This window comes from Corapipo altera, unplaced genomic scaffold (genome assembly GCF_003945725.1).
Source record: "Corapipo altera isolate COAL_440 unplaced genomic scaffold, ASM394572v1 0, whole genome shotgun sequence".
NCBI classification, from domain to species: Eukaryota; Metazoa; Chordata; class Aves; order Passeriformes; family Pipridae; genus Corapipo; species Corapipo altera.
In genome coordinates this window covers 60,505,143-60,528,109 of record NW_020884872.1, presented here as the reverse complement: position 1 = coordinate 60,528,109, position 22,967 = coordinate 60,505,143, and positions in this window count along the sequence as shown.

Sequence of the window (22,967 nt, the reverse complement as noted above, 5' to 3'; positions counted from 1 at the left end):
CTAGAAACAGAAACAGTAAGAGGTAACCAAGAAGGAATATAGACACACTGTCTGAGACTGCAGGAATGTAAATAGGAAAGCCAAAGCCCATGTAGTGATGAATCTGATGAGTACTTTGAATGGCAACAAGAAGAACTTCTAGAGGTACAGCAGCAGCAAAAGAAAATCTGAAGAATGTGTGGGATGCTGAAGTAGACAGAGGACCTGGTGACAAACATTGTGAAAACACCCTAGATACTCAATACCTTCTTCACCCTGTTTTTTATTAGTAATAAGGTCTCCCCTGATCCTCCTATGCACTGTCCTGCTTTCTCTGAGGTGAAACTTCTGTATTTTTTCACAGACATGTCAGGTTTTTTGCTTATTAATATTATTTTTGTATTATTTAAAAAGGTTCTTGATTTTGTTGTTGTTACCTAATTTGGAGGAAAACACATGCTGATGCTATGTTACTTTGGTTTTAGTCCTGGAACTTTTCTACATTTTGACTTTCTAATTGCTTGAAAAAATCAGTAGGTCGTGGCAAATCAATTGAAAAATTGTAGCATGGACTTTTCTTATCAATGTAATTTTTTCTTGTTTTGCAATTTTTTATTCTAATTTGATCTGTTGTCCTTAATTATGGATGGCAGAAATATGTTACACTGCCTGTGTGTAAGCACAGAAGCAGTGCAATTACCAAAGCAGGTGAAGCTATGTTATTGTAAAAGACAAAAAGGCAGAACTAGGAACATTAAACTGAAGGAAATGCAGGGAAAATATTGCAGAAAAGATCTCAGGTGTTTGATTTTTTTTTTTTTTTTTACATTTTGCTGAACCAAAGAACTGCTTAGTATCTCATTCACTTGTGTGTTTTTCGACAATGTTGAGTATGACACCATATCAAAAATATGATTTGGGGAGAGGTTTGTCCAGATGAGGTCAGGAAATTCTTGTCTATTAAAAAGTCACTACTGGAAATTTTTGTCAATGAAAAGCTATACCTATAATGGCACAATGGTAAAATACACTTGAGCTTTTTTTGTCAAAAGACAGAACCAGTGTTAGGAAATATTTTCATCTAACACTTTTTAACTTCTCCAGTCCATAGAAGCATAAATACTGGTTCATATGACACTTCTGTTGTTTCAGAGGACATTATGTTATGTCAGGATCAAAAGCATCTGCAACATTAAAGGGTTTTATTTAATCTGTGAACTATTACTTTTCTTCCTATGTACTAGAATGAACTATTTGTCTGTATTCAATGAGAGAGCGATAAATACTGGTTCAATTTTAAGTAGTTGCAAAGATTTATAGATCCCAGTAAGATAAATAATATCTGAAAGTTTCCTTCTAAATGGTACTACAGGTTAATGGTAGTGATAGAAACTTTTAAATTATTTTATATCAGTGCTATCTTATAGAAAAGAAATACCATAGCTTTGGGAACACTTTGGTGGTTCCAGAAAATATATACTTTGACTTTAAATATTCAGAGGAAAATGAGCTCTTAATTCATGCTGGTTTACATCCTGCAAATTCAGCTGTCTACATTAAAATATCTCTGTTACTCTCCATGTACAGGAATCTTCTAGATGTTCTCATTTAGTTCAGATGTTAGCTGCACTCTAATATTTCCTTTGACTTGGCAGAACTTTGACACGTAACCAGGGAATAGTGTTGTTTTCAGATGTCATTCAAAGGATATGGTGACATTATCCTGAGAGGTCTTATCTTTCCTTTTTAGTGGGCATCTTATACCTAAAGATCTGTAATTAAAATATATAGCATGATTTGGGTCAATATTGGGTCCTCTTTTTTTTTGTTTAGAGTTACAAATGGCTGTAAAAACACCATTATTGTTACCTCGTCTAGCTTTTACGGGACAAAATGTTTGGTATTTTTAAAGTGGAGGAAAAAAGCCCTAAACAGTTACTTGCTACCAGATCCTCACTTAACAGGATATGATTACTAGCACTAATAATGTTAGAGAAGTTTAGTCCTAAGACATAATATACTGATCTTCCTATAAAAGATTTTAAAACAGTTCCAATGGAACTCTTGGTGCTTTCTCTTTTAGTCTGAAATACTTAGGTGGTGAGTAACCAGAAGTGCAACAGGACAAAGGCTTCTCTAACAACAAAACAAACATCATCCTGTATGGCTCATACATTACAAAACACTTTGGCAGCATGTTCCTATACCCAACCATCTCACCTAGGAGCACTGCTACACACTATCATGCCCCTTGTGATTTTTTTCCATACAGCACAGCTACTGACTGTGGTCGATTAAAGGAAGTCCCTCAATAGTGTTTTTATTTTGCCTTTTTTTTTTTTCCTTTTTCAGTTTTAACAGATCACTGTTGATCCCAATCAGGTCAGACACCCTGTCAGAGCTCAGTCTTGACACATCAGTGACAACACAGAACAGTCAAAAGCTTACAACACGTAATAAAAATTGAAGTCACGCATGCTATCCTCTTGTGGCCTGACTGGGATTGTAGGCAACCAGTGATTTGTAGGCTCCATTACTTCCCAAATGTTCAGTGCACTTGGCCCTTGGCAGGATGTCAAGGACAAAGAATAATCAATCTTCAGATACCACTTTGGAAATGCTATGCCCTACGCTTCCTTCAGGTGACTCATCCTTTTCATGTTGTCAAGATCCATTGATGAAAGCTGACTACTTTCAAAGGCCTCTGACAAGTAAAGCATCGTCAATACATGGAGAAAATTATATTGTGCAATCAGTACTCACAGAACATACCATGACTGATGGATGAGTTACTGCTTGGCAATATGATAGTGAACTTCTCTTCCAGACTCAAGACAGAGCCTTAGAACAGTTAAAGAGATCTTGGACCCAGGAGGAAAATGATCATCCTGGGAAGAGAATTGAGAAGTTTTTAAAAAGATTTCACAGTTCACATAAATCTAGCTGCCGTCTTATGGATGGTGACAATATTCCATTCTTACAGCAAATCCGTGCATTTCAAATAGGGTAGACATACTGCAGAAGCATGAAAATGATGTGAAAATCAATTGTAGTAATGCAGGGCAGCACTCACAAAGCAACAGCTATTAAGAATGCATTTCTGTTTTAATACATTTTTTAATCCTTTTTATATAAACACTTTATGCAGTATAATAAAACTTTACTAAGAAATAAGGGCTTAAGATGGGCGTTTTTTTCCTTCCTTTCTTCTTTTTTTTTTTGATAGTAACAGCTACCCTACTGTTCAAGGACAATTTGAGTAAAAAATCCAATGATATTGCTCATAATACATATACTTGAATACTAATTCAAAGGCAACTAAACTTTGTCGAGTAAGAAGGTTTAAATTTTGTACTTCGAGTTTTTTTGTTTTCATAATGTGTATTTTTTTTGACCATTTCTAAGCTGAGAATGGTCTTCCAGAGTTTTTTAGTGTAGTTTTGCCATTCAGTTTGACACATTTTCCAAATTCTTTTTTCCCCCCCAAAAAAAAACAAACCACAAAACAAAACAAAACAAAAAAACCCAAAAAAACCCTCAACCAAACAAGAACAAAAAAAAACCACAACAAAAAAGTAAACAAAAAAAAATGAAAAACAAAATGAAACAAAAAAAAGAAAAACAAAACACACAAAAAAAGAAACAAACCTAGCTGGCAAGTTTTTCTCTTGATAACTCAGCGTAGTGTTCAAAACTAAAACATAGAGACATGTTCAGATATGAGCAAAGACAGATTTACAGAGAGTGGGCTTTAGGGATCCTAAATGATTCTTTGAGTCTAAGATCACAGAGCTGTAAACTTTTCCTTTTGAAATTAGGATGCTGTTTTGTCAAGAATGCACATCATGAAGCCAGAGGTAAAAGAATGTAAGAGGTAGCACTGGTCTGCTGTGCAAATGTAAAAGCATTCACCTGGAATGGGGTAGGAAAAAACTGTGTGCTTCTTTTTAATATGCTCTTTTTAATATGTCCATTTTAAAATTAATATCAATAGAATCATGTAATCATAAAATGGTCTGGTTTAGAAGGGACCCTAAAGATCATCTAGTTCCAACTCCCTGCCATGGACACGGACACCTTCCACTAGACCAGGTTGTTCAAAGCCCCAACCTGACCTTGAAGACTGCCAGATATGGGGCACACACAACTTCTCTGGACAACCTGTGCCAAAGTGTAAAGTAAGATATACAGGTATCCCCAGAAATGCCAAGGCAGTGGAAAGAATTCAAAAGTTTTTTTAGAAGACCAGAATGCAAGAAACTTACAAATACCTCACAGTGCTCATTGAAGCATCAGGCCCCAGGGAGAAAAGGCAAGTTCCCACCCTCTCCGGGTCCTCTTTATCCTCTCTGTTTCTCCCCCACAGAGAGGCCCCCAATGCCTCTATGTACATCTGTTAGGGTTATCTCTCTCCGGCAGAGCAGAGAGATAACACAGCTTTCTCTGCTACCCCCTCTGGACTGTAAAATGTAAAAAAACCCTCTAACCCTCTTCAGAAGGCACTTTACAGGCTTTCTAAGTGAAAACAGAATTTCTAGCTTTCCCGTTACAAATTCTTCCAAAAGCACAACTAATTCTACACAGTGTCTCACCACCCTCACAGCAAAATTCTTATCTCATCTAAACCTATCCACTTTCAGTTTAAAGCCATTCCCCCTTGTCCTATCAGTACATACCCTTGACAAAAGTCCCTCTCCAGCTCTCTTTTAGCCCCCATTAGATACTGGAAGGCTGCCTAAAGGTCTCCCCACAACCTTACCCAGGCTGAACAACCCCAACTCTCTCAGGCTGTCTTCATAGGAGAGGTACTCCACCTCTGATCGTTTTCATGGCTCTCCTCTGGACCCATTCCAACAGGTTCATGTCCTTCTGTTCGGGTACCCAGAGCTGGGTGGGATACTCCAGGTGAGGACTCACAAGAGTGGAATAAAGGGCAGAATCACTTCCCTCAACCTGCTTTTGATGCAACCTATATGGTTGACTTTTTGGACTGCAGGCACATATTGTTGGGTCTTGTTGAGCTTCTTGTCCACGACTAACACCAAATCTTTTTCCTCAGGGTTACTCTTAATGTCTCTATTCAGCCTGTATTTGTGCTTGGGATTGCCTTGATCCTTGTGCAGGAACTTTCACTTGGCCTTGCTGAATTTCATGAGGTTTGCATGGGCCCACCACTCAAGACTGTCAATGTCTGTCTGGATGGCATCCCTTCCCTCCAGCATGTTGACTGCACCACACAGCTTGGTGTTGTTGGCAAAGTGTTGAGTGTGCATTCAATCCCACTGTCCATGTCACCAACAAAGATGTTAAACAGTGCTGATCCCAATACTGACCGCTGAGGAATGCCAATCATCACTGGTTTCCATTTCATATACTCCACATACTTCAGTATACTCATCTGCTGTGTACAGTTACGTGGGGAGGGAATGCGGTTTGAAACTTTTATCATGCAAGTAAAGGAAGATGCCCCTTCCTTCTTCCTTACTTTCTCTACATGCATATAATTTATGCATAAAATCCCCTCCTTTTCAAAAGTCACAAGTTTCCCATGTGCAGGGAGCACAAAAAGTTGTGGAAGCCCTAGAGAAAGTAAAGATATCCATGCACGTATTGGAGTATCCTTTAAATTAAGTGAAGTAACATCCAAGAAACAAACTGTTTTCTCCCAAGCGCCTGATCAGTAAATAAACATATGTGAGCTGTTGTTGTTTTAATGTGGTTGTACGGTATATGTTTGCAAATGCAGGACTAAACCATATGTCAACATTTACCTTAATGTACTCCTGGAGGCTACCTATGGAGGAATCAGTCAAATAAATTCAAAACGGCTATAAATACATGCACCTCCTATTACATTTCACACAGTTATATGCACAGTGGTTGCCTGGTGCATTGGGCTTAATTTACATATCTTGCCTTTTGCAAACTGAACATAATTTGGTACACTGTTTAAAGTTTATTATTCCAGTATCGTTTGATGTTCTAATTTACTTTGTGTGCCAGCATTTAATTTACTACTAATCTCTTAAAGACTTGAGTAAGGATCATGGTAGCCTCATTTCCTAAAGACTTCTGTAACGAACTTGGGTGCTAGCTTAGCTTAACAGGAAGTTAGAGTTGCAGTTCATTACAGAACAGTGAGTCCCAGCTCTATTGAATTACTGCCAGGGAATATTTACAGGCTACAGTCATAGACTTTACCCTTCAATCAATGATAGTCTAAGGGAACACTTCCTGAAGTTTGTTAATGCATTCTGCTAGCCTGACAAGTGGGTGTAAGCTAATTCTGCAAACTTCAGTACCTTTCTGAGTGCTGCTTTGAGGCCAACAAAACATCCTAGTATTTTTTGTGAATAAACAACTCATCAAAACATATGAGAACAGAAGGTTTCAAACATAGCTAAGCAATTGGCGCAGTCATTTTAGAGTTAATTAGATGCACAATGGTACTTTATTCAAGCCCCCTAGACCAAGGGCCATCTGCATAACAATAGAACATCTCTTATAGCCTCCTTATAACTCTACAGAGAGGTGTATTAATGACTCTTCCTTTATATGTCTGTGAAATAGAAAGAGAGCATTTCAATAAATATGAATAGCATGCAGGAAAATTTTGGAGTCAATAGATTATGCTTTGACATTCTGTTCTATTTATCTGTTGCTGTCCTCCACCATTTTATTCCATCTTCTTTTTATCATTTTACATATCACAATTATGGGTTCTGTTGAAGAACTGTACTTAAAAATAAGAGACCAGAGCTCCAATGAAGTAGCACCATTGTAAGCAAGAACAAAAGTGCATGTTTCTCTGTTCTTTATTCTCTTATGTGTCATGGCTTTTTCCTGAGACACAAAGTGTCTTGGACTTCAGGGAATAAGTGTATCCTATATTTTTCTCTGTATCTTGCAAGTAGATATGAAAAATAAATACTATGTGTCAGTTTATTAGTTTTACTGCTGCTGGCTGGTGGGTAGAGTTCCAGCTCTCTGGGTGGCAGGAGAGAAGGAGTAAGTGGCAGAAAGCTGCTGCTTATGTCTGCCAGCAGTAAATTACCATCTCCTTACTCCCCAGTTGCTACAGTAACAAGGCCAAAGAAAAATAATGAGCCCAATTCTTTCCTTTAGCTGCCTGTGGAGTTATATAGCTGTGGTGTAACTTCATTATTGGTTGTCTGTATGAGACAAGCTCCAGCTCACATTGCCAGGGCGAATTTCAGGCAGAGGTGGGTCATGATGGAGAGACAACATGCACCATGACAGAGAGTCAAGTGGTTCCACATATTGTTAAAGACATTTAAAAGTAGGATGGCCAGGAAAGTTGGGTGAGGTTTAGTATAAACGTCATAGCATCATTTCCTCAAAACCATGCAGTAGATTGAATATGTCATTATTTGCAACATTATTTCAGTGAATAATTTGTTAGAGTGGGAAATGCAGTAATTTATGCTTGGGAAGTTTCTTTCTATGTGCAGTAAGGCATCCTGACACTACAGGGTAAGACCTTGGATTATTTGCCCCAGTCTGAATTTTATTTAGTTCCAGAAACAATTACTGCAATAACTTCAAAAGACAAATCCAATAATTAAGTAATAAATCATATAGAAGAATTTTGGTTTTTAAAAAGAGTGCATTAAATCTTGCTAGATAACGAAAATAAGCAGGACAGATGGTTAAGTATAGAAAAAATAATAGACATATTTTGACTAGTTTTTATTCAACTACAGTAACTTAGAGATCCTTGTCATTGAAGAAACCCAAATATATGAAGCCATAAGAGCAAAGGTCTAAGACATTAGAAGAAATCATTATTGTTCAGACAGATTTTAAAAAATCTAAGATTTTTTCTGCATTTGTATCCAGAATTCATTTATCAAAATTAAGCAATTTTTCTTCTTTATCAAATATATTTAAAAACTGTTCTTTAGTGTAAATTGTCTTCACATACTTGGCATAATAGCTCTAGTATTATAACTACTGATGAGCAACGGAAATATTTCTTGTATTCATGACAACACAGATCTGCATACTACCCCAAACCAGTACCTTGGGGTTTGAGCTGCTCCATAACTCCTGGTCTGAAACTTGTGCCATCCTCTCTGTTGACAGTTAGGCAAGTAAACTCACAAATTTTGAGTACAGTCTGTGGAGAGCTTAAGTTCTTTTGAGGACCTGAAAAGAGGAATTTCTGCTTATGTAAATTATCTATTTACCTCTCCATTGAGAACATAGGGAGCTGGTAGGATGTAATTAATCCACTTAGGACTCACTCCATCTAGTGATTTACATTCAGCATTATAGTTCAATAACAGAAAGACCTGTAGGGAAAAATTTACATTTTCTCTAAAATAAAGTATATGAATATGGTCTGGGCATGATGCTGTATCATCACACCATTAGAAAGAAACATACTATCTTCAATGCATCACTAGAAATGAAGGGATTTGTAGTCCTAATCAAATTTAAATTTTCTAGATCCCCTAGTGGACTTTGGAAAAGTATAGATGATTCGCCATCCAAATTTGGATATCAAAGGATTGTAGATGGGAGATAGGTGATTCTCAGCTTGTATAGACTGTTAAGGACAAAAGGAGATACCAACTCTATAGGGAGTTTAATCACTACAGGAACCTACAGAGATGTGCAGGGCTACAAGGAAGTAGATGTAATCATTTTCTGCACTACCTATAAGGTTTTCTAAAGCAAATGATTTTTCCCCTCACCTGGGTGTGTGCATATGTATCAAAATAGCTGATTCCTAACCTACATTCTTAAATTTATAAATTCTTTTCAGATACATTTGAAAATATTATCAATCATAAGTACTGGACATAACCTAAGGAAAGAGTAGATAACCAGAAATCAGATACAAAACTAAGGTGAACAAAGAAGCTAAAGTAAAGCTACTTACTTGCCATCAACATGTTGGCTGGACATGACATAGAGCCATTAAAACTCCAAAACTAAATATATGTAGGTTTAACAAAATTTTCCAGATATTGTCATTTACAACTGACTGGTACTTATTTTGATAAATGCCAAAGTTTAAATTTTCAGGCTATTATTTTCAAATTAAAAACCCCCTTTATCTTATTATCATGCCATTGGCTTTTTGTTCTATACCTCCTGTACATTTTTCCAAACATAATTTTATTTGAAACAGAGTTTAATTTAAACTCAGCTGTGTAAAATCTACCTTGACGAGTTTAATTTAGACTCAAGTGTGTCAAATCTACCTTGTGGAGTTTTACTGTTAAGAAAATCATCTTCCCTGAGACATTGGAAAGAGAAGATATTAAAGACCAGGAGTTGGAGTTCACTGATGGTTCAGAGGTGTATTTGTTCAGTTGTCACTCATCCATGTGATCATTTCCTTTCATGAGCCTTTCTACCAATAATTTCTAGCAACAAGCCCTTCTCATCACAAACATTGCACAGTCTAGCTATTAATAGCAGAAAAGAGGGCAAGTTTAGCATCCATGACCTCAGAGTTGTGCCATTACGTCCTGTAGATTTCTTGCTGAATAAGATGTAACCCAACATATAAAAGATAATTCTGGTCCAGTAAGGGTGCATTTTTGCTATTTATCAAATGTAAATTCATGTCAATTAAATCAGATCAGGATTGGATGATATCCAAACTTACCGCCTATCCACACTACATGCAGACCAACTCATAGTGACATCCAGATTTAAGTGAAATTGTAGGGAATTTACATATGGATGGAGAGTAGCCAAGATGAGAGAGCCGTAGTCTGGTCTCAGGCACAGATGTCGCTACACTAGAGGAATTGATTGATTGCTTGGATTGTTGGTAGTCCTGCTGCCACAGTCCATGACATCCACCCTAGGAATTTTGCGGCAAATCCCTGGTGTTCTTCTTGTAATGACTTTTATAGAACCAGAGAACATGGGCTTTATAGACATTCATAGTATTCTGAAAATGGCAGGTGGAGATGTGATGGTTTACAGCTGATAGTATGGATGCCAAAGTAGCTGCAGTGAAGTCATACAAGCCCAAAGATACAGAAAGACTGTAATCACTGCACAGTAAACCTAAGTTTACTTACAGGACGTATTTTAAGATGAACATGAAATCTTTACATAGGTATTGCAATTTTCTTTGATTTCTTGGGGGATAGATTGATTGTTGAGAGATGAATAAAACTAGTAACTATATATTTGAAACAACAGTTTTCAATTGGAAAAACACATTTTGGAGTTTTAAACATAATTCAAGACAAAAATATACTTGTCTTACGCAGAAGTTTTCATTTAATGTGAAATTTATTCTCAATATGACAAGGAAAAACTTTCCTTAGCAATCCAATAAAACTAACAGTTAGAGGTTTATATGTGCCATCTCTATTTCAGTCCTATGTTGGTAACAAAACTGCTTTGCCATTCATATGGCAAAATGGCAAGAAATGGCTATGAGAAAAGAGTCTCTACAAGAGACACCAAAACAACAAATAGTATGTTCTGTATAAGACAAATGTTCCTTTGCGTTAGATTTCATGGCAGAAAATTCTCAATCATGACTCAGAACTGGTCAGGAGAAGAAACAAAATGATTCGATCTGCTCCCTGGAAACTGTAAAAATAAGCTTATACATACAGAGATGAATGGCAGCAGACTCCTTGTTTTCTTGATCCTTGTGGACCATGAAAACTGTGATCCCTTGTTGCTTTGTTAAGATGGTCTTGAGTGACTGGAGTTCCTGCTCCTCCCAAGAGTTGTCTGTGTTTTAGGAGGTTTGAGACTCATGAAATCAATCCTTAATTGTGTCAATGAATTTCTGCAGTTGGAAAAGCACATTTTTTCCCCCTATTTCTATTAAAGATCTCATGGTGATACTTCATTAGTACCCAAGAGGAATAACAACCATTTCTCAGCACTACTGGGGATTTCATATCTCATAAAAATGTATTCTGTTAAAAAGCAACAACAATAAAATCCAACAAAAAAAAAAGTTTAGTCTTCATTGATAGTTCAGTTTTGAGAAAAGATGTATCTTCTCAAGTACATTCACTTTTATTGTCTTTTTCTCTATTCAGATTTAGCCAGGATGAATATCAATCACAACCTTAATTTCTTACTTAGCATTTTACAGCAGTGTGTATGTCCTGCTTCACTGCTATTGTACAGTAAACCACATGCCTGTATATTTTATTTGTTCATGTTAATGGACTGAAGGAAAAAAAAGTCACAGACAAGTATAAAGTAACAAATTCATTCCTATGTCTCAGGATTTCAAAAAGCACCCACTTGTCTAAGTCACAGGCATTGAGAGTCCAAATCCCACTGCCCTTCACTGTGATTCTAAGTATTTCTAAGTACAAAAGGGTCAGATTTACAAAAGTATTTAAAGGCTTTAAGTTTCATGTAGATGCTTGGTAGGATTTTCTGAAGGTGTCTTGCTAGTCCACTCTCATTGAAATTAATGTCTCTGAAATCAATAAAAGTTAAGTACACTGACATTTCTGAGGGGACAAAAATATAGCCGGGTATCTGCATATTTAAGTACCTCATCTTTCTCAGACACATTTTAAAACCTTGCTAAGAAGCCAGGTCATATACATGCTTTTGAAAATGTTATCTTAGTTCACTAGTTCAGATCCATTTCAGGCTGTCGTTGAGCAGCTGCTGTTTTGACTGTGTAGTGGCCTTAGTGAAGTATTATTATGGCCTCAGAGCATATTAGTAAAAGCTTTTTTTTTTTTTAATCTTCATGTTAAGAAATTTCAGACCACTCTGTGAGTGGGGAGACTCCAGAGACAACTGTTATTATCAGTTACTATTATTCCTCAGAGAAAAAACTCTTTCAGAAAACTGCTGAGGCTTAAATTTAGATCACTGTATCATCTCTGCGCGTACTGTCTTCTCCCCCTTGTCCAGTATGATCAACTTTCTACCCATTGCTATTTCCAGAAGACTGCTCTTTTTGTATGCTCCAGTAACAATGAAATATTCCGCCACTGCCTTTTAGTCCAGGCGCTTTATGTAAACATTAAACCAAGGAAGAGGGGTGGGGGGGTGGTTCACCATGCACCCTCATAACCCTGAGGGGTAACTTCTTAAGGAATAGTGAAATAGAATAGCAAAGATGCTGCACTGTGAAAGCACGGACAACATGTGAAAAATTTATTTGCAAATGAAACCTTTTAGGTCTAAAAGACCTTTAGAGTCCTAACTTTTCCTGTACATTGTTCATCTGATCATTAGACTTTTATATTCAACCATTGATATACAGATGAGCAGAGAAATCTGGAATTGCTGGTTTCCTCTCAGAACTGAACATTTGCAGCACCAACAGAGCTTCCTCATCCACTGGTTTCTTTTGGTCAACAATGTTGGGTTTATTCCCAAGAATACAGTGTGCATTTAGAAAATCATATGACAGACTCATAAACCTCCAGGGTGACAAGGTAATTTTGTGCATTGAAGGATTGTTCTCTCCACACAAGGGAACAATGCCTCATTTCACAAGTGTGAAGGAGATGTCTATCATTCAAATTTATTTCTTTTTGTTAAGGCCTTGAACCAAAAGAAGATGAGGAGAAGAACTTAGTATTTTTCTTCTGTTCTTCATGTTTAATGAGAGACACTGTCTTTTAAAAGGAATGTGAGGTAGTCCAAGGCAAGAGACTTCCAAGTGTACTGGCTATCATATAGTGAACCATAAGGACCTCTACTCCCTCTCCCCTTTTCCTTTTTGGTTTTCCTGGAATTTGGGGTTCTTTTTGTATTTTTGTTTCTACAATAAGCAGCAAAAGTGGGACTTAAAACTTACCAGATTCCAGCTTGTTTGCATTTTTAATTTTCCAGTATATACTGATACCATCCATTGAGATCTTACATCATGGGAAAAATTCACAATTGCTAGTAATTGTTTCCTGTTAAAGATGATAAATTTTCAAAAATAATGGACCAAATTCTCTTATTATCTTACTCTAGGGTAAGAAAAATGAGTTTTACAAGAAGCCCTGTGTTACTGTCAAAACTCCTACAGTACCTATTGAAAAAAATAGGTAAAATCAGAATTAGACTCTGATCTCTCTTTAAATATCTGTGACAGCCCTATTATGCACCACCAAAGTCATCTTGCTCCATCTGTTCCACCCCTTTCTTGCATTCCTTCTGCAGTATGCTACACTTCTTTTGTCCTTTACTGTCATTCTGCCTGACTCAGAGAAGAGAGACAGAATCTAGACAGAATTCCCATAATTATTGGTACCCTGAATTTAAGGTTGACTTAATAATGCAAAATATAGGCCTTGATGGTCTTCTTTTTTTACTGAAATGACAAAGAGAAGTTCAGAAATAATTTTTTTTTCCTTAGTACTTTCATCTCTGAATCATATCATATGTTAATACACCACCTTATGTTTATGTCCCCTGGGTAGCTGTGTCAGCAGTGGACATGAGCAATCACCTAGAGGGGACTAGGTGATAAAGCTAGCAAAATTTACAGTCTGGTAACAGCAACAGTATGGAGCTGGCAGTACTTTCCACCAGTCTGGGGCACCAAATACCTTCTCAAATTTACGTGTTAAGTATAGTTAACAAAGAGCACAAAAAATTATGAGATTTGTAAAGAGAAACACCCCACAAGGAAAAAAGTCTTGGAGTGTATAAAGATTTATAAAGTGTGGAAAACAGCACAGGATCTGTAACAGAGAATGGAATTGCAAAATTCTAGGGAAGAATATATTCTTGTTATAATTTTAAACTGAAATATAATCTCTAAATAATCTCTAGTCTTTTGATCACAATAATTAAAACTTTGACTCAAAATTCTCTTCTCATGTGCTTCAAAGTATGTTTATTTTTTTACTTATGTCAGCTGACTCCCTTATGTACACTAGAGAAACTGAAGTCAAAATCCCCACACATTCTTCCAATGTTCTTTCCCTTTTATGTTAATCTAGTTTTATTGCTGAATCTGCTAGTTGGTTACTGTTATTTTTACTGTCCTGTTTACTGCTCATGAAATCAAATGGCTCTGTCACTTCTGACTAAACAAGAATATCACCTACTATCATTTCTTCATGCTGAACTGCTTAGGAAAACATAATTTTTAAATGATAGAGTTGTACAAGTGTTAACTTAGGTTTTTCTGGCGCGTTCTCAGCTCAGAGTTTCCTAACCAGCCTTTTCTGAGGTGGAATAAATGACTTGAAAAAAGAAGGAAACATTGTCCATTCCACAAACTCTTTTCAATGATTTGTTATTCTTTCTTGATTATGTCTTTCTGAAGTATTCACTAATCAAAATTTTTGGTCGTTTGTATATCATTATTATTCATTTGTAGGAATATATCATCGTGCTTAAAGTATACACTGTGTGGGGCTTAATTTTCTGAGAATCATTGCATAGAGTAGAACCAAACATTTCATCAATAACATTCAACACCAGAGTTCTGGGAAGATAGCCAGCAAAGAAAACAGAAACATGAAGACAGTAGATGAAGAGACTTGTGAAGGATGTCGAGGGAAGATTCTTTAGCTATTAAATGTCATATTCCGGTTTTGGTGCATCCCAACTAAAACATGCTGGAAAATGCAGTGTCATGTAACGATCTATAGTTATGTCTGAAAAGGTTTGATAATTTTTCAGCAAAATACAGTAACAACCTTTCATATATATGCACAAAAGTTCTGAGGACTGGGATGAGAAAAGAAAAAATTCTAAAGACAAACCACAGTACCAGCAACTGAGAATAACTCCTTAGCTCATTTAAGATACCAAAACTCCATTGTCTACTGCCCCATACTCATTGAGAGAAGGAATTGTAAATATGACTTAAGGATTATGTTTAGTATTATCAAGATAGCTTGAAAGATATGATAAAAAGAATAACAAAATCAGAAAGGGAAGATTCATTTTGGGAAAAGGACAGAAATCTAGGGTAAGTAAAATTCATGTCGTTTTTTGATTTTTAATAGCTTTTTCTACAGCAGGGAATAGCATAATGCCACACTGTTAGAGAAAAATAGAGAAATATAACATTTAAATAGCTGGCATTTTATGTCTATAAAAGGAAAACACATCCTACAGTGAAATATCCAACTTGATTAGCCAGGTGAAAGATGCCCATTAAATATTTCAATCATAGTAATTTATCCTGTTTAGAGCTGTCACATTGACTGTTAAGAACTGAACACCCAGTTTGGTGCTCAGCATGGTCTTGTAGTGCTGGAGGCTTCCACAGATCTTTGCAGCCAGGCTGAATGCAAAGTTCTTGTACAGCTGATCAAAACAGTTGGTGTTCTTTCTCCAATCAGCTTCAGATCTTAGCTTTCAGGGAGCAGGAAGGGCCTCCAGGAAAGGAAACTGAGACCAGAGGGAACAAGACAGGCAAGAGCCTGATCATTAGAAGTGGCAAGTCTGGTCAGGATAAGGACTAGAGGTGATGGTCAGGGTCAGAAACAGACCGATGACCACCTAAAACCTCCAGATAGAGGAGGCACAAACCCAAGTGCAGATGTAGCTGCAATACATCTGCACTGTAGCCCAGGTGGGGGCTGGTGGTACAGCCAGAGCTTAAAAATAGCTACCACAGGAAAGGTGGTGTAGGACCTTGTTTTTAGCTTCTCCACAACAGTTCTTACCAGCAATAAAGCTGATCTTGGACTCAACCAGCTAAACTCCTTGACTCAGACATCTAATCTCCTGGAAGGGTGATGCACTCCAGGCCCTGGGAAGAATGCACATAAGGCAGGGCTCATGAGCTCCCATGACTAAGTAATGCAGTCCTTTAGGAAATTATTTATCCTTTCATGAGGTTCTGAATCACAGTTGTCAGTGTCATGGGGTTTGTGTATCCCACCCTGTCCACACCAGTCCACAAACCAGGTCTGAAGGAAGACTAGAAACAAAGTTGATAGTACAGTGAAGCAATAGGAGCTACCGCATGGTCACAGGAAGTGACAGCACCACATTAGGCTGCACTAGACAGAAGCTTATTTGCAAGTGGAAATCAGCAGTTCTAGATGTTAAATTTCACAGTTGTGGAGGATAGGTCTATCGCACACAGTCATGTAGACTGGGTGCATATGTCAGCAAAATTTTAATGGCGTATCATGCTAAGATCTAGGCATGCAACACCCTCTAACAGTGCCATGTTTCATACTAACCATGGGCGTGTTCCAATCAATGTACCTTAGTATATAAGCCCTGGGAATCCAGCTTTTCAGTTTGAGCTACAACACACACAAATCAGCCCAGAGCTGTATCATGACCAGAAGAAATCACTCCCGTCCTGAGGCTCTGTTATTGTTTGTCCTACAGATCCCAGCTTTGCCACTTTTCACTCATAATATTACATAAAAAACCTAAATTATTTTTATAAGCTTAGCACAACTTGTATTGAATTAGAAATTAGAGGCTTCTTTTGGATTCACTAAGTTACTCTTTATCATGATCACTGCTACCATAAGACATTGTGATTTCTTTAGCTTGAATCTTCAACTTTTGCATACTGGAAGCTTATTTTTGGAGAATGAACCAATTTACTGGGCCCTTGCTACTCTAATATATGAGGAATAAAACCCTTTACTCACAGTAAAGAAATAATATAACTAGCTGGCATCAACATAGTTTTTCACAGTGGCTGGTAGACATTAAAGGTTCCTATATAATCTTTCCAAACACAAATTTTGCGCTTGCCAAATATTCACAAATAAAATTAAAAAAAATCCCAACCAACAAAACAAAACCAAACAAAAAGACCTCAAATTTTATACAAAGGAAATAAGTTATTGTTTTTATTTTTATGGATGTTTTGTAGATTTTTACAGATTTTGGAATGACTGAAAGAAACCATGAAATGTCAGCTAACAGAATTTCTTCTACCCATGAGAAAAGAACGGGACTTAATAGTAGGATTTATAGGCTTGGTCATTTTGGTCAAATGTCCAGGAGAAAAGTGAAAGGGCAGAACACTGTCAAGATAAAAGACTATCCCTGAGGCCAGAAAATACTGTGGGTTGATTTGGGGTTTCCTTTTCTTCTCTATCAGTCTCTATTTGAGCTAAATTACAAAAACATGCAATGCTCCAGAGACAGAGCTGTGTGAGTGGGTTGAGGTATCCATTACTTTTGTTTGTTTGCTTGTTTCTTACCTCCAAGTAAGGACTCGCTGTGGCTGCTGTGATGTGTGTGTGCACATTTTGAACTAGTACCTGCCTGTTAAAAATACATTCAACAAGGTGAAACCTGCTGAGTAAGACAAGGGTATGGAAAGAGACGATGATTCACTCATTATAGCACATCCCAAGATAATTCCAGTATTTCCTTTCTTTCCTCACATGAAAATTCTGTATTCAAACTCTTTGAACCTCTGACTCAGACTAAGGATCAGAAAGTCTTACATGTAGTCCTTATTGACCTGATGTCATGTTTTAACCCCAGTCAAAGCCAGGACGAAGATCAAGGAGATCAAGGGGGAGAAAAGTTACACTATTTCAAATTCCAAATTGAGAAAAATAAAACAAAGAACTGGGTTTTTTTCAGAGTATTTTAGGAACATATATTGCATAACAACACACAGTAATGAAAAAATGAAAAAGAGAGAAAGTATCAGCTGTCTGAACTTCCTTTTGCATACTATTTGCTTTTGTCATTTTTCTTGACTTAATTAAGCAATAAGATTTATTTTCTCGTATTTGTCTGTGTGTAGGGGGGTGTTTGTGGATGTCTTTCCATCTTTTAACTGACCAGCTAACATTCAGCCAAATCCAAAAGAGGGATTTAAGTCTCAGGTGTAGTTGTTAAGTTCCTACAGTTTATAACAGGAAGACACAAAGATGAGTCTAAGGCAAAGGTCTGAGAAAAGTGTGGTACTTATCCAATATGAAAAACATCAGAAAGGTGAAAGTCAACAACAAGGTCCCAGTTGCTGGTAAAGTTGCAAGTGGAGAACATGTGTTATAGAATAATAGAATGGTTTGCGTTGGAAGGACCTCAAAGATCATCTAGTTCCAACCCCCTGCCATGGACAGGGATGCCACACGTTAGATCAAGTTGCTCAAAGCCCAGTCCAACCTGGCCTTAAACATTTCCTGGGATGGGGCATCCACAGCCTCTGGGCAACCTGTGCCAGCATCTTACCACTCTCAGAGGAAAAAAATTTCTTCCGAATAGCTAATCTTAATCATCCCTGTTTCATTTTAAAGCCATTCCTCCTTGTCCTATCAGTGCATGCTCTTGTCAAAAGTCCCTCTCCAGCTCTCTTGCAGCCCCCTTTAGGTACTGGATGTTGCCATAAGGTCTCCTCAGAGCTTTCTCTTCTCCAGGTTGAACAACTCCAACCCCATTAGTCTGTCTTCGTAGGAGAGGTGCTCCAGTCCTCTGATGATCTTTGTGGTCCTCCTCTGGACTCATTTCAACAGGTTCATGTCTTTCTTGTGTTGAAGGCCCCAGAGCAGGATGCTGCTCTCCAGGTGGGGTCTCATGAGAGCAGAGTAAATGGGCAGAATCACCTCCCTGGAACTGCTGGCCACGCTGCATTTGATGCAGCTCAGGATGTGGTTGGATTTGTGGGCTGCAAGTGCATATTGCTGGCTCATGCCAAGTTTCTTGTCCACGAAAGGAGCAAGGTACCAGCAAACTCAGGAAACACAGAGAAAGTGAACTCCTACTTACATGGCTCACTGCCTCACGTACGAGGATCTGGTTATCACATCACTCTTGAGGGTGCCTTGCTATGTGTCTGCGCACAGCAGTTTTTCAAAAATCTGAACACTAAAAAAAGCATGAACCAGGAAACAGAAACCTTTGGCAGCACTAAGAAAGTTGAAATTCAGTGCCCTGTTGGCCATCTGTGTTATAGAAGGCCTTTCACTTTGCAATACCCAGACATCCCAGCTAAAGACATAATGAAAAGGGGTTAAAACTTCTTTATGGTAACTTATAATACTCCTCATTTTAACAAAATCTTTATTTTGAATGACAACATTTCCATGAGCATTAGCAGTTCTTTTTTCATTTGGATTTTCATAATTGAATTACTGCCGCATTGTCAGCTTTTCCAATTATAATACAGCTCTTATAATTTTTTGCAACAGCTATTAAACACAAACAGTTGCACAACAAAATCAACTCCATTGTCATTTAAACTAAAAAAGTAAGTGTTTAGCTCTTGTAGCCTGGAGAAAAATTTGAAAATGATACTTAAATTGAAATTTTTCTCTAAAATTGCACACATGCAGACAGAAAATAGAATAATTAAAAGTGCATGAAATTATTACATAAATACAGAGTAATACCTGATTAAAATATACAGATATCCGTTAAAATCATATTATATCAATGCAGTATCATATTCTGGGGCCTGCCTGGTGATTTAGTATTGACAATATTTTTATCAATACAAACAACATTTCCTTTGCTAAAATGCTCTTCCAAAACTGCATCTGGTTTAGATTGACCTCCCTTTATTGATTTGCATCTAACAAGAATTCAGCTCAGTATTTTAAAATGTTTGCTTCTAACTTAAGGCACTTTTAGTAATATAAATTGATTACTCGTAACTGTACAACCAATTGACTCATTCTGTAGTTTATATTAATCCACTATTTGTAGGCTGCCAATGAAGTTCATAAAGATCCTTCTCACAGTCCATTAATATTGACTCTCAGATTTAATGAGTTCATTACAATAACCATTACTGTATTATTAAAATGCAGAAGGAAATGTAAGCCTGTTTCATGCAAATAAAGACTGATATAATTAATCAAATCATACTTTTACTATCAGCATTATCATCACCATCCAGCATTTAATAGCCCTGTTTTATGCTTCTGGATAACTTTGTGCTAGGCACTGTACAAAACCAAGTAGTATGTAACCAAAGTGTAAGCAAGCAACAGGACATGAGTTGGACAGGAGAATTTAAGAATGCACTTAGACATTACAGATTAGTGAAAAAGATGTTTGTGTCAGCCCAACAAAACCTAATTAATAGATTTGCTTTTCTTTTTTTTCTTTTTAAGGTTTGTTAAGTAAGTAAGATCACTTTAATCTTCTTGTCTGGCAATAACTGGGAAAAGAAAAAAGGGTGTCTGAAGCTCTATTCCACATTCCGACTATCAATTTTACATTCATCATTTCATCACATATCCTTTTGTAATCTTTCTTTTTTGTTCTGCATGCTCAACTCTCCAACAGCACCATCCAGCAGTCCCTCCTTCTACCACAATCCAGCATAGATCCTGTGCTGAGAGACATGGGGAAGAAGAGGGTTTTGTTGAGTATGTAGAAAATAGACTTCCTTCCAAAAAACTCTTCTTATTTCTCTTATGGTGTTTGTTCTAAAAGAAAAGGGTACACTTTTCTAGGCTCCTTGAAAGAAAAACTGGAAATATTCAAGTAGAAATTTTGGTTCAGCATGTTCAGATATTCTGTCAGTAGTTTTGGGCTTTGGTACCAAAACGCTTGCTGACACTTAAGAGTCATACATCAAAACTGTGGAGGAGAGGCATTTTGGACCTCTGTACTCTCAGCTTTCCACCTTGGCTATCTCTGCATGGCTATTTTGGATGCCATTCTCCAAGTACTAGGGCAACATATCCAGGTTTCTGGAGTCTGGTTCCTGCAGCTACATCTGTCCTCTAGCATTAAACACAACTGAGACGACCTCTCTGACCCTGAGTCCAGCTGGCAAGGGACAATCTGTAGCCATCCTATTTTCTCCAGATCATAGTGACTGTGCTACAAGCCGGGAATGGTTCCACCTCCACATTATGTCACCAACTATTCCTAGAAATATTTGGGGAGGATGACATTTGGCACAGACAATGATTGCATTGGGGACAATTGTAATGATTTAGCAATACAGATGCTGAGCTTTCAACATTCAGGAAGGTTCCCAGACAGTGTTTACTTTACTACTGTACATATGATCTCTGTAAGAATCAGGCACCTAAACCACAGCTTTCAAGTCCTTTAGCTGGAACTACTTACATCTATAGTTGGATCAAGCCCTCAGATTGCTGTAATTACCAAATGTTGCTTATTTTTCTGCTGTGTCAAGCCATTTTAAATTAATAACCTAATAGATCAGTTATTTACATGGCTTATCAAAGAGAGGTCTGATTCTGCAGGTACAACTTTAATAGGTATTCTGCAGAAAAGTACCTTTTCTGACAGCTAAATTGAGTACCACTTAATGGAATTGCATCTCCCTTGCATACTATGCCAAAAGTGGATTTAGTTAATAGTCTGTGAAGAAAAACTCTGTCCTCTGAGCCAAAAGAAGGCATCTCTCAGGTTCACTCGGAGCTGTGCTAAGTCCTTTCTTGAGAATCATTAGTTGCTTACCTAGGAATGGTGCTTTAGAGAGGCACTTGTATGCACAAAAAAATGTTTTTACTATGAGTCCAAAATATGAAGTCTGTGCTCTAGCATAGTTATAAGTCCTCTACAGGTAAAACTGTACCTAGCAAAGATCAGTTTGATCCTGAAAGCAAATTAACTGTGTGACATGGAAATATGGACTACAGGAACCATTTTCACAAGACTTGAGGCAGGAATCTGTCACGTCCTATGCAAGAGACAAATGCAAATGAAATTGTTGGATTTCTGCTGATGCTGTAGGGCAATGACGATTTGTCAGAAGATCTGTCTTACAGAGCACCAAATATATTGAAAGCTTTCTGCAGCATTTAAATGTTTGCTCAGTTGCTCAAAAGTTTAACTTTTTCAAAGACACACATGCACAACATCAGCAAGACCCAATTGTATTCTCTGGGTGTCGCAGTCCCCCCTGTGCTGGGCAGTCTAAAACCATGGGAAAGAAATTATCACTAGAGGTGTTTGCAACCTACTTTCATTTCTCTGCTTCAGATGAAGCCTGCTGCAATAAGAACCTGTGCAGTTTCCCACTGACAGCTACATAGGTGAACTGCTGTACTCCTGCATGGAGAAGGAACTGTAGCTGCTGTCAGTTCACCTTCAGTGTCAAGCAGTTTTCTTCATATTTCTTGCCTTTTTAGGAAGATCCTCATAGAAGAAATATCTATACTGTGAAAACTGAATCTGCTTTGTGGCTTCTGAACCTAGAGATAACCTACAGCCATTCCCCAAATCATACATGGGAGGTAAGATTCAGATGTATAGTCTGCCCAGGGAAGTGGTTGAGTCACTATCCCTGGAATAATCTAAAAGATATGTAGATAAGGCACTTAGAGACATGGTTTAGTGTTGGATTCCAAAATATGCTATCTGCAGAGAGAGATTTGAGTGGTCTCTGCAGGAAGCCATGGGCTACAGAAGCTGGGAAAACTCCTCTTCACTAACCTCATCCCTGTGGCAGGATATGATTTTTAGGAAAATCAATTCCCAGTTCTACAAGATCAAAACCAGAAGATAGCAAAAGAGAGACCAGACTTTATTTTATAATGATAATCACTATACTGTACAGATTCTTTTTGATGTTATCACGTGCCTTGCCCAAGCCACAGAGTCCGTACCCTGATCTCATCAGACCTGTGCAGAAGACCTATTGTATCTTATCTCTCCCTTTGTTTTCCCTGAATCCTTGCATTTTGTAGACCTGAATACCTGTTCCCCCCTGTAAAATCCCCTAAAATAAAATGGTTTTTTTCCCATGAGGGAATTCTTAAGACCCTAAGATTTGTCAGCCTGGGTTTTTCCCTATTACTTCATTCTTGTGAAACCCCCCAATTTTAATAGAATGAATATGCAACCCCCCTGTTAAATATGTAAACCCTAAACCCTTTAAATATGAACTTACAAGTCCAATAAAGCATTCCAGTTTCTTGCCTCCTCTGGAATCACTGGGATCGCGTAGATATTGACTTGCTATAATTTAGTGGTGAATGACAGGCAGTGCCAGGTTAACAGTTGGACTCAATGATACTAAAGTTGTTTTCTGAACTAAATGATTCTATGATTCCATGATTAATTACTGTAAACTAAACTAATAAACCAATTTTGGAAAGTGTTAGCTGATCTGCCTTTGTGCA